This window comes from Cnephaeus nilssonii (genome assembly GCF_951640355.1).
Source record: "Cnephaeus nilssonii genome assembly, chromosome: 21".
NCBI classification, from domain to species: Eukaryota; Metazoa; Chordata; class Mammalia; order Chiroptera; family Vespertilionidae; genus Cnephaeus; species Cnephaeus nilssonii.
The window spans coordinates 19,190,895-19,203,723 of record NC_137092.1 but is presented as its reverse complement, the minus strand read 5'-3'; the positions used below and the strand labels follow the sequence as shown (position 1 = coordinate 19,203,723).

The following is a 12,829-nucleotide window of genomic DNA, read 5'->3' as shown; positions in this document are numbered from 1 at the left end:
ATATATAATGTGTGTGTGTGTGTGTGTGTGTATGTATATATGTATATATGTATATATGTATATCCCAAAGCTCTTTCTACATACTAATCAAATCTGATAAGCAAAATGATGTTTACAGACTTGCAAATCTGACCATAAATGAAATATATTTATGGATTAAATTTGTCTGGCTTCTTTTGAGGTCAAATCTAATCCAATTTACAATCTGTAATAGCTACTCAAGGAATCAGAAACTTCCTTATTAGTTAATTTCCAAAATATGTGTAGAATGTATACAATTCAACACCAAGAAGACAAACAGCTCAATTTAAAAATGGACAAAGGCCCCCACCGGTGTGGCTCAGTGGTTGAGTGATGACCCAGGAACCAAGAGGGTACCAGTTCTATTCCCGGTCAAGGGCACAAGCCTGGGTTTCGGGCTCAATCCCCAGTAGTAGGTGTGCAGGAAGCAGCCAATTGATAATGTTTCACATGGATGTTTCTCTATTCTTCTATCTCTAAAAATTAATAAAAACATAAAAATAGATGATTCTCCAAAGAGGACAAACAGATGGCCAATAGACATATGAAAAATGCTTGTCACCAATCATCAGAGAGATGCAAATTAAAACCACAATGATATATCACCTCACACCTGTCAGAATAGCTATTATTAATAAACCAACAAACAACAAGTGCTGGTGAGGATATGGAGAAAAGAGAACCATCCTGTACTGTTAGTGGGAATGCAGACTGGTGCAGCCACTGTGGAAACAGTATGGAGTTTCCTCAAAAAATTAAAAATGGAACTGCCTTTTGACTCAGCAATCCCACTTCTGGGAAATATCTGAAGAAACCTGAAACATTAATTCGAAAGAATATATTTACCCTTATGTTCATTGCAGTGTTATTTACAACTAGTGGCCTGGTGCATGAATTCGTGCACATTGAAAGGAAATTAATTAGAAGAAATATTTTAATACTGCTATTTGCCCTTTCTCTATAATAGAAGTGTCAACCAAATTCACAATCGACCATGACAGATCGAAACACACATGTGCGATTGGCACCGGCAAGAGCTTTATATGTATTGTGCATGCATGAGTTAATTTAGCCATATATATATATATATATATATATATATATATATATTGGATATAGCCATATTATATATATATAATAAACTTGCTTAATTAGACTTGCTTTCTGATTTAGCTAAACTTTTCCCAGCCCAGTGAAGCACCCCAACTTCTCTTTCAGGTAATTGTCAGCAACACAGCAGTAAATATCAATACGAAGCAGATTATTATTGTAGCTCACGCAAGGAGAACAAAGGGTAAAATATTTAACTGCAGCAGTGTTTGACTATATTCTGTGTAGTGAGAAAACCTGAAGTCATTTTCAAGGTGCACCATTTCTTACTTCTTTTCAGTTGGGTCAAGTTTCTAAGCTTTCTAAATCTCTGTTTTCCAGCTAATGAAAAAAAAAGAAAATAGGATTCTACCAAGTCTCCTATCTACCTACTCCAGGACTTCTGTGAGGATCAACTGAGATGAGGCACGGGAAAATGCTTCACAGACATTTGGTTAAAGTGTAAAATGTTTGCACATGGCTATATTTCACTAAGCATAATGTCCTCAAGGTTCATTTATGTCCCAGCATATGATAAGACTTCCTTTTTTGATGCTGAATAATAATTCCATTGCATGTATATACAACATTTTCTCTATCCAGTCATCAGTAGATAAACATTTAGGTTATTTCCACCTCTTGTCTATTATGAACAATGCTACAATGAACATGGGTGTGCAAGTATATCTTCAAGATCCTGCTTCAATTCTTTCGAATACCCAGAAGTGGGATGGCTAGCTCATCGATGTTTTGATTTCTTTCCAAAGCATTTCACACTCTCACTAGCATCACATGAGAGAACTAGTTGCTCCATATCCTTGCAAACTTCTCATGCACTTTTGCTCTGCCTCCAATACACCACAACACAGTGACTGGCACGTAACAGGTTATTAAATATTTATTGTGATTGTAATAAAGTAGATGCAAATTAATTTTGTTCTATTGGCTGAGAATATCATCATTTGAGAACATCTGAGGCTGGATTAGATGTTGCAGAAATAAGGTTACAAATTTGCAGAAAAGATCTATAAATGAACACTTCAATTATGGTCATTGAAATACTTCTGCAAAAATTTTAAAAAGAATCCCTTTTCCATATAATTTTAGCAAGGAGGGCTTTGATTGCCCCAAACGAAACCCTTGATTAGGAAGATTCGTGTTAGCAAAAAAAATTCAAGAAAAGAAAAAAAAAAGCACTTTGCTTTTGTAATGATTTTTAGCTAAACAGAGATTTGTATGGAACTTTTCCCCTTGAGAAATCTGTGTATTTGTTTTTAATGCAGACACTAAACATTCTTAGCAGAATAAGTAAAATCTTGAGAGGAGTGCTTATTATTTGGGTATAATCAATGAACTTAGTTAACAAAAGGAAACCTACCTTAGGATACCTTCACTTCAGTTTAAGTGAAACGAATACCGATGTACTCTTAAGTTTTGAGAATCTAATGACTAGGGTCATAAAAATCAGGGTCCAAAGAAAGAGAAAACATGGATAACTCCATTAAACTGAGTGAAGGGCAACTATATGAGAAATAGGAAAGTGGATTATTTCTGCCTTCCCTGGATTTCTGCACCCTTCCCTTTGTATGTTAAACTATCTCAGTGGCTAACTTAAGCAGAAAGGGAATTTTCTGGAAGGACATTGAGTGGCTCACAGTTTAATGGTAAAGAAGGGAACTGAAGGAGGCTTGATAGCCAGAACCACAGCTAAAATCCGTCCTGAAATGGCCTGGTAAGGGTACCACTGCCATTGCCAGGGGTTGCTGCCATTGTCCCACCAGACTGTGGATATCACAGATGCTGTGGGATGAATTCTAGGTACTCCCATGTAACTCAGTCCAGATTAAAAGACCCAAGTAAGAACATCCAGTTTACCAAGAAGTTTAGGTCACTTCCCCTCACCCTAGGATCGCTGTGGGGGCAGGGCAGAGGGCAGAAGGCGAGTAGCTGGACTTACTGGCCCCTATAGTAGAAGAGATCCTGCCACCCACAAAAATTCTCAAATGGAAAATTCCCAAACAGTTTAAGGAGGAGAAGCTAAGATACTGGACAGCCAAAATATTACAAATATTCATTATACATGTCCATCTTTCAGGAATATGAGTAGTTACAAGGGAATCTTGCCCTATCCAACAGCAACTATTGCACCATTTCTGTAATTGGAGGCAATAGGTTACTGAATTACCAATCACTTGATTTAACCATACCCATACATACACAAGCACATGAACAAATTGACCTACTGACTTTTCTTCTAAGTTTACTAGTATTCCTGTTGAGAAAGGGAAACATTTTTCTCTGATGCAGGTTAAGTAAAGGAGATGGGCACAGGTGTCACTAAATTGCAACCATAGCCCTGCTGGTTTGGCTCAGAGCTTCTGCCTGTGGACTGAAGGGTCCCGGGTTCGATTCCAATCTGGGGCACATGCCCAGGTTTCCAGCTCGGTCCCCAGTAAGGGGTGTGCAGGAGGCAGCCGGTCAATGATTCTCTCTCATCATTGGTGTTTCTCTCTCTCTCTCCCCCTCTCCTTTCCTCTCTGAAACCAATAAAAATATATTTTTTAAAAATTGCAACCATAACACAGCCCCTAACCTCATAGAATAAATCAGGCAATAATGTATTTTAACAAAGAAATTACAATTGGGAGAAGGACCCTTTTGAAAAATGCTCTCATAAAGCCTCTTGCTGAAAAGGACTAGCCTGGGGCATTGTTCTCCTCTTTACTTTGGCTCCTGGATGAGACCTTGTGCTTTTTTATTTTTTTTAATCTTATCTGATATTTGTAAATCAATAGCATTGGGGAAATCTGCCCACCTCTGAATTCAGTTCCACATTTAGCTTTGTAGAGTCATCTGTTTATATGGCAATTACTCATTCAGGAATACTTATAAATATTATGTCTGTGCTGTTGTTGTTTTAGATTACTAATTCCTTGGAAGGCAGGAGCCCTGTCTGTTTAATTAATTGTGTTTAATAGTAAACACTGGTCATTACGTGTAAGGCTTTTAATGCTGCTGTTGAACATAATAGTAATAAAATACTTTCCCTGGCTATAGCAAATATAATCTCTCTTCATATAAGACAGAGTTGGCAAATAATAGTCTGGGAAGCCAAATCCAGCCACCATCTCTTTTTGCCTGTTTTTATAAATAAAGTTTTATTAAAACACAGTTGTGCTAATTTGTTTACAGTCTGTGGCTGCTTTTCTGCTGCAGTGGCAGAGTTGAGTAGTTGTGACAGAGATCTCTTGGCCTGTAAAGTCTAAAATAATTATTACCTGCATTTACCAAAAAATGCTGATCATTGCCCTGGCCAGGTGGCTCAGCTGGTTGGAGCATCCTCCCATATACCGAAAGGTTGTGGATTCAGTTCCTAGTCAGGGCACACACCTAGGTTGAGGGTTCGTTACCCGGTTGGGGCCTGTACAGAAGACAACCAAGTAATGTTGTCTCTCACATTGATGTTGCTCTCTTTCTCTCCCTCTCACTTCCTCTCTGAAATCAATAAAAATATATATTTTTAGCCCTAGGTGGTTTGGCTTAGTGGATAGAGTGTCGCCTACGGACTGAAGGGTCCCAGGTTCGATTCCGGTTAGGGCACATGCCTGAGTTGTGGGCTTGATCCCCAGTGGGGGGTGTGCAGGAGGCAGTTGATCAATGAGTCTCTCTTATCACTGATGTTTCTATCTCTCTCTCCCTCTCCCTTCCTCTCTGAAATCAATAAAAATCTATTTAAAGTATATATATATATATATTTTTTTTTAAAGAGAATTACTTAGGAAAAAAAACCATAAGGCATTACTCAGATTTGTGTGTAATCTAAAAAATAGCATTAATATTTTATTAGGATTCATGCTAAGAGCAAAAATGTATTTGATGAGTTATTGTTATTTGATAAAAAAACACTAAAGACTAGATGACACATATATATAAAATAGATTAAAAAAAATTTTAATATACTTCCTAGGTGCCACGTGCTGTTCTAAGTCCTTTACTTGAAGTAACTCATTTAATTTTCATAGTATATCAGTGGTGGAGGACCAAGCAGAGTCTACATTTCTAGGTATTCTATATCAGAATTAAATAATAAAATATAAGATAAAACTAAATTATTTAAATTGTGTTAAAACTACAAAATAGTGATTTCTGAGAACAAATAATCTAAAACTTTTAACCTGTTTGTCTTTAGTAATTCATTTTTTAAAAATATATTTTTATTGATTTCAGAGAGGAAGGGAGAGGAAGAGAGAGAGATAAAAACATCAGTGATGAGAAAGAATCATTGATTGGCTGCCTCCTGCATGCCCTCTATTGGGGCCTGAGCCTGTAGCCCAGGTATGTGCCCTTGACTGGAATTGAACCTAGGACCCTTTAGTCTGCAGGTGGACACTCTGTCCACTGAGCCAAACCAGCTAGGGCTAGTAATTAATTCTTAATGTGTTATCTTAGATCAAGGTACTTCTCAAACACAGTTTCACTGTATTAATAAAAATTTCATTGGATTAAAACAATTTTAGGAGTTAAAACTTAAATTTCAACATAATATCAGATTTAATCTTATTTATATTGTCTCAACCCTCTGAAAAAAATGTACTATTACATAACAATAACATAGCAAAAACTTTTGAACAGCAAAATCAGGAAAAAAGAGCTTAATTCACTAGCTAAAATTCTTACAGAGTTAATTTGGGAATAAAATCCTTTTTTTTTTCTCACTGAATAACCATATTATCTTTCTTCTAAATAGGCTCAGTCTGGAGGAATAAATTATTCTTTCTATCTTATATGTTTAGCCTAATCAGGCAATTTAAAGCATATAAATGACTTCTTGTAGATTAGTTTTTATTGTAAACACTTCAGTGTTTTCTTCAAAGCTGCTCTTCTCCTTTTTCTGCCAAATGTTTAATTATACCACTAAAATGAATTTTTGGGAGCCCCTTCATTTTAAACTTATTTTTAACTGAAATATTGGTGAAATACATTTAAGTTAAAAATTCTATTTTTTTAAGGGAACCTTGAAGGGGCTTTACCAACCTAGGCACAACTATTAGTAGGTCAAAGAATTAATAGATCGCTTGGTTGTAATGGAAGTTACTGGCTTCCCCTAAACAAATTAAGTTGGCATGTTTGCCTAGCAACAGCCGCTCAAACCTTCTGTTGTGGAAGGTTCCCTAGTAGTGAAAAGAAGAGAGGAGGAGGAAAAGCAGGAACAGATTAATGTTTTTCCTAGCAGGGGACTGAGGCCTGGCTGTTTGAGATGGGAGATAGCCTTTAGGTTAGCACACGCTAGCCTAATCCCTCTGTGGTAGCTGGAAATTTGTCCTTTGTGGAACTGGGACTACTAATTAGTAGGTTGAAGACAAGGTTACAGATTTAGTTCACTTCAAAGGCAGTCATTTCCAATCCATAGGGCTTCTAAAAAGAAGCTGAAATCTGAGTAGCAGGAGGGTGGTAGCAATGAAAAAGAACTCTCCCCTGCTCAGAGTTCAGGAAGGTGTGTGATACACTATTTACAGGTAATATAAAAACACTATCTGTCATAGCGACTGGATTTTATCACGTTAAGGGCAGAAGCGTCTCTAAATATAGTACAGCACTTTCCTTGGTATTGGAGATGCATGCAGTGAAGAAAGGACGGGAAAGCAACATCTCTGCGCTCTTGGCCAAGATCTGGGGCAAAAAAAACAAAACACAAAAACGGGGATGATAGTTGAGAGGACTATTAACTGGGTGCTTACCTGAGGACGATCTCTCTTCTCTAGTCTAATAAAACGATTTATTTTGAAATTAGATCTGCATCGTATGAAAAGCATTCCATTTCTCTCACTTCCTAAAAGCTAGGATCTGGCTAAACTGAATTGCCTTGCAGGGGTCTCCCATTACCCCGAAGCAACATGGCTCCTTCTCCGTAAGGGAGAAGAAACTTTCAGCCACCTGGAGGTTAGCTTTTAGGTCCAGGAGCAATTCCAGGGGCCGAATCTTTTCCTGTTCCCGCCCTGTGCCCCTCGCCCCCGCGCCCCCTCCTTCCCCCAGGGAGCTCTTCCCTTCCCCGGGGCCTGGGGACACCTTCTGGGGCAGCAAGTGTGCAGGCCTTTGGGCCATTGCGCCCTGTTGGGGACTCTTGAGAGGGGTGACTGGGGCAAAGCTGTTGTGATAGAGAATCTGGATAAAATGAAGTAAGAACAGATTCTTCTGGGGTGGGTGAGGCGAACCATGGCAAAGCAACAAGAATGGAGGGACAAGGGCTGGAAAGCCAAGCGGGTAGAAGTAGTGCGGGGACGGGAGGGCAACGTCGGGAATTTTCCCATTCACCGTCACTGTCTGGCCACCTGCTGGCTGGGCGCGGAGGCGCTGAGGGCCGGGCCGGGTGGACCTGGGACCAGTTCTCCGGCTCAGGCGCGTCGAGCTCCGGCTCCGGGCGGTGCGCGTCGCCGGCCTCCCCGTCGGGCGTCGGCGGACAGTGACTCAGAGCGACCCTCCCGCGTCCGCCCCGCCTCCGCTGGCCCCGCCCTCCGTAGACCACGCCCTCTTCTGCCCCCGCCCTCCGCTGGTCCCGCCCCGGAAGGTGTGGCCTCGCCCTGGTCCCCGCCCAGTCTCCGGGGCGGGCGCGGGAGCCCGAGGAAGAGGAAGGGGACGAGGACTAGAGCGACCGGGCGGAGGAGGAGGAGGAGGAGGAAGAAGAGGAGGCCGACCAACAAGATGGCCCCTGCTGCCCGAGCGGCCTCCGCAGCAGCAGGTGGGGGGCCGCAGGCGGCACTGGCGGTGGCGGCGGCCGGGGCCCGGCGGCCTGGGACAGAGACGGAATCGACGGTGGCAGCGGCGGCGGCGGCGGCGGCGGCGGTGGCGGTGGCTGCCGCGGCGGTGGCGACGGCCGCGGGGACTCGGAGCTGAGAGGAGCTGCTGCTCGGACCAGCGCGGTGAGCGGCGGCGGCGGCGGCCTGGGGAGCTTGCGGGGCGGCCCGGGCTCGGTCGGGAACAATGGGCAGCGGCGGCGAGGAAGGGGTTGTCCCCGCCCGTCCTCTGCTCCTGGGCCGCGTCCGCCCGCCCGCCCGGCCTCGGGCCCCGTCGGCGGCCGGGGACTAGTTAGTGGCCAGCGGCCTCTAGGCCTCGGCCAGCCGCCTGGAGTGCCTGCGGGGCGGGTAGGCCGTGCGGACGCTGCTCGGGACCTGGGGAGGGCGAGCGAGGCTCCGGCCGGAGGGAGGGAGGGGGCCAGCAGGCTGCCCAGCTGCTCCGAGACTGCGAGGCCTGGCTGGGAGGGGACAGCGCCCGGGAAACGCTGCTGGACCCCCCAGTCTGCGGGGTGGGGGAGGTGAAGGCGTCTGTAAACAGGCGCCGCCTCTGCCTCCCTCCTCGGAGCTGCTCCCTTCCCCAGCCCCGTGGGTTTTACGACGTCTCTTTCCCTAGAGATCGATCCAGATAGTCGTCTTTCTTCCTGGTGGCGAGATAGGGAAATCATAGATGCAGGTGTCTTTAAAAAAAAAAAAATGTAAGTGCAACAACAAAAAGTGTGCATGGTAAAAGGTGATGATTAGCTAGAAGGATGGACAGGGATGGAGATCTGAAGCACGTTGCTCCCCTTTAAACATCGCTAGGTATCAGTTATCTCTAAACATCGGTGACGCCCACGTCCCGGGGAGAGTGGAACAAGGGCGCTTTGGGAGCACTCAGAATCTAACTCTTGACATCCCAGAATAGTCCATGAAACTGGAAACAAAGCCGCTTACTGGCGACGCGAAGACAAATTGCAATGTTTGCATAGAAAGAACTTTTCTTCACACGAACCGAACCGTTGTGCATTATTAATGTGCCGCATAAGAAGCAACAGCAACTGGCATGAAATGGACCCGATGGAGCTTTCATTCCTTCAGGAGGCAGAAGTGGTTCGTCCGCAGGCTAGAACTTCTTGTGTCCTGTCTCATGTTCTAATTTTGTCTTTCAGTAACTCCTAAAATTATTCAAGATCAAACCTTTCCTCTGAGTTTGACATTTGGTTTCTAAAGCATATTTTATAAGATTCCAAAAACGTTATTATAATTTTCAAAAACTGGAAACAACTGTTCTGTTGTGCTGTTTAAGCTTATCAAGAAACAGGTATTCATTATATTTGTCCTATGGTAGTGGTGTCTGAAACTTCAACAGTTAACTACTGTTTCTCTTAAACTTAATTTTTAAAGGCACCTACCACATCTATTTCCAAGTGAGGGGGGGTGGCGGGGGAATGATTCAGGTTATTTCTATTACATTTTCTACCTAGGTGTGCAGAAATTTATATTAAAATTGTTTGCATGCATCTGAGAAGATTGCTTTCCACTCTTTAAGACTAAATTGTGTGGCTCATCTAGTTGGTATTTGTAAAAGGAAGATTGACCTTTGGAGCGAACATGCCAGTTAATATCGTCCTAAGAAGTTTTGGGAGCATAGCTCAGGAATCAGATTTGCATATTCTTGGTAATATCTTTAGGGTAAATTTCTAATTAGAATTGTTGTCCATGTCTATTGTAATTCAAAGCATTTTCAGGTTACTGTATATGAAGTTTAATGAGCTGCCCTTACTAATCCTTAGTTCTTCTCCAAGAGTTGACAGTAAATAGACTAGCAATTGGATAAACATGGAGGTTGAACTATCTGTTTGGGATTGAAGTATAGTGGATGAATATGAATGACTTTCATTTTATGTGTAGCATAAGTAACCTGTGGATTTTTTTTTACTTTTTAAGTGATGGGGAAAGAACAGCTTTCCTTCACATGGCTCTTGCTAATGTGAATTTCCTGAGAAATAAGTTTCAGAAAGGACACTTTTAAGTGCCCAAACCCATGACTTTTTTATTATGCTGAATTTTGGTAGGTCAGTACACGATGCAAGGAAAGTCTATGTTTCATGATTCTTAAATTTTTCTGTGATGCTAAACCTATTACAACACTTTTAGTAACTTATGAGTTTGTACATTGTAAGTAGTTACTGTGCTTTGTTATGAAAAAATCTCATCATGTTGTTCAAGGACTAATTTGCCTCGTACCTAATGTCATTTTTCTGAAAACAAAGTTTTTTAAATGTTAAGGTATTGTGTTTGAAATTGGATGTTGATCCAACAATTAATTTCTGGGTTGAATCTGGGTCCCTATTTCTGTTTAACATTGAAAAATGTCTTTAGAGAATTACGTTTTTATTTATGTCAAAATTTTTTTATGATGTGACCCCTCAGCTGTCAAATCTTCATTTTCAATGTTTATTCTGATTATTTCAATTCAGAATTTCTCAAGTAATAGTTAAGAATTTTCTTCTAAAAAGTTTTGGGACCATAGCTTAAAAATCAGATTTGTATTTTCTTGGTAATATTGAAAGTCAATATATGTTCAATTCATTTGAAAAAATTTGAAAACATGTTTGTGTTGGTTTTTTTTTTACATAGAAAATTACAGTTTTTCAAAGCATATTTGTTGAATGAATAAAAACATTCTCATTTAATTCTCCTACTTAGGCTGTAATATTCTCATTTTATATATGAAGAATCTAAGGCTAGGAGAAGCTAAGTAACTAGCAAAAAGGTCACATAATTAATAGTTAAAAGGTTACTCAAACCAAGGTCCTGTGACACAAATTAGATGCTTTACTATTGCTACCATATATCTCAAGGTTAAACTTTGAAGAATCTTGTTTTGACCACCAACTATGTCTTATACTACTGTATTTGCCTTTAGCCCAGATATATTTTCTATTATTATTTGTATCCTGCCAAGTATTTACTTGTAAGTTTGAGAAAGTATACATTCATGTGAATTACAAAAGGCACATTTATATTTGCTTTTAACAGGTCTAAATGCTTTATATATAGAAACTCATACCATTTACATAGGACAGATCTGTGGATTGCTATAATTGTGTCATGGCTTTAATTTGTTATGTAAGCAGTAACTAAGGTGTGCCTTTGAAATAGTTTATGAAAATTAAAAAATAACTTTAGTAACATTCAGTGATGTTTAAAGTTGGGTCAGCCAACATTTGAAATTCTTCATTTTTTAAAAGCCATAGACGGTTTAGAATTCTGCAGCATTTATTTTTTAAACCTCTAAATCTTAGGGCTTAAAATGGAGTTTGAGGGGTCTAATCAGTCTACACCTGCTTATATCTTGCAAGTGGTTGGCATCCAACAAAGTGAAGAATGAACTGATAAATGATCCTTGTTTGGTGGACACCTCGGAGCAAGCTGTTCCTTGGCAGGGTATACTGACCTGGTTTAGCTTTGGCCCTGTCAGTGCTCAGGAGTTCAGGTATTTTTTTGGGTTGGATTCCAGTGGATTTAAATTCTCAGACTGGCCTGCATCAAAATAGTCACAGATTTTGAAATCAGCCTGTTCTGCAGGGTCCTCTTTTTTTTTAAAATATATTTTATTGATTTTTTACAGAGAGAAAGGGAGAGGGATAGAGAGCCAGAAACATCAATCAGCTGCCTCCTGCACACCCCCCACCGGGGATGTGCCCGCAACCAAGGCACATGCCCCCGACCGGAATCGAACCCGGGGCCGTCGAGTCCGCAGGCCGACGCTCTATCCACTGAGCCAAACGGGTTAGGGCATGCAGGGTCCTCTTTAAGACCTCTTTTGTTTAATCCTGGAGTCTAGTCTGGATTTGGACTAGCCTTAGAGGTTATAACATAAGATTAATTTGTCAGGTATTTATGCAAAGGGATTTTTCTCCAAAGTTTCTTACATCTTCTATACATTTTCAAGTGTGAAGTTTACTAATCTGAAGTAATGTTGCCCTGCATTTACATAGGACAGGTAGCTTTAGCAGGTCTAAATGCTTAGTTAGCTTTAGCATCTTTATTTATTCCATAGTGATCATGCTTATGCCTGTTTGCTTTTTATATAATGTTAGAGACTTCTGATAAGTGCACATGTTTTCCTGATTGGTTGAAGTTCAGGAAAGGAATTATAGTAAATATTTTGAGTTCACCTTACATGTACAGTTAAGCTGACAGAAATTGCATTCTGTCATAGAGGAATAAATGTTCTAAGATTAATTTATATCTTTCTTTGAGATTATTTACAAATATATGTCAGCAATTTTCTTTTGACATTTGTCAAGCATTTTAGTCCTGATGTCACCCCACTCCTCGCTATTTCTGAGCAAATATGGTAATAATTTAACTTGTAATGCATTTTAGCTAAAAATCTCCAAGATCTAAATAGCATTTGAACATGGTAGCAATGTTCTGAAGAAGAGAATTCTAAAGGGTTCAATTTTATATATCTTAACATAAATGTTTTATTGAGGTTTAATTCACACAACATAAAATTAACCATTTAAAGTAAGCAGTACAGCCCTGCCAGTGTGTCTCAGGGGGTTGAGTGTTGACCCCATGCACCCAGAGGTCGCAGGTTCAATTCTAGATCAGGGCACATGCCCAGGTTGTGGACTTGCCTCCCCAGTAGGGGGCTGATCAATGATTCTCTCTCATTGATGTTTCTATTTCTCCCTCTCCCTCTCCCTTCCTCTCTGAAATTAATAAAAATATATTTTTTTAAAAAGAAAATAATTTAAATTTTGATACTAACCTCCCCCCTTTTAGGGAAAAGTTATGTAATTAATAAAGTTAGTTCTAAGAACAACTTAAGTGATGAAAAAGAATTATATAAGACTACTTAGGACTCAATGCAAATTTCTCCATTTTTAAAAAAATATATTTTATTGATTTTTTACAGAGAGGAAGAGAGAGGG

At 40.5% G+C, this 12,829-nt stretch overlaps 1 protein-coding gene across 3 annotated transcripts in view; it reads left to right on the top strand.

Moving 5' to 3' along the window:
- Nucleotides 1-7,740: 7,740 nt before the first annotated feature.
- The window catches only part of RC3H1 (ring finger and CCCH-type domains 1), a 63,002-nt gene continuing 57,913 nt past the window's right edge, over nucleotides 7,741-12,829 (top strand). For all 3 annotated transcript variants that reach the window (XM_079761536.1, XM_079761537.1, XM_079761535.1), the window contains exon 1: nucleotides 7,741-8,027. The gene's annotated coding sequence lies outside the window, so the exon portion shown is untranslated. The remainder of the gene's footprint in view (nucleotides 8,028-12,829) is intronic.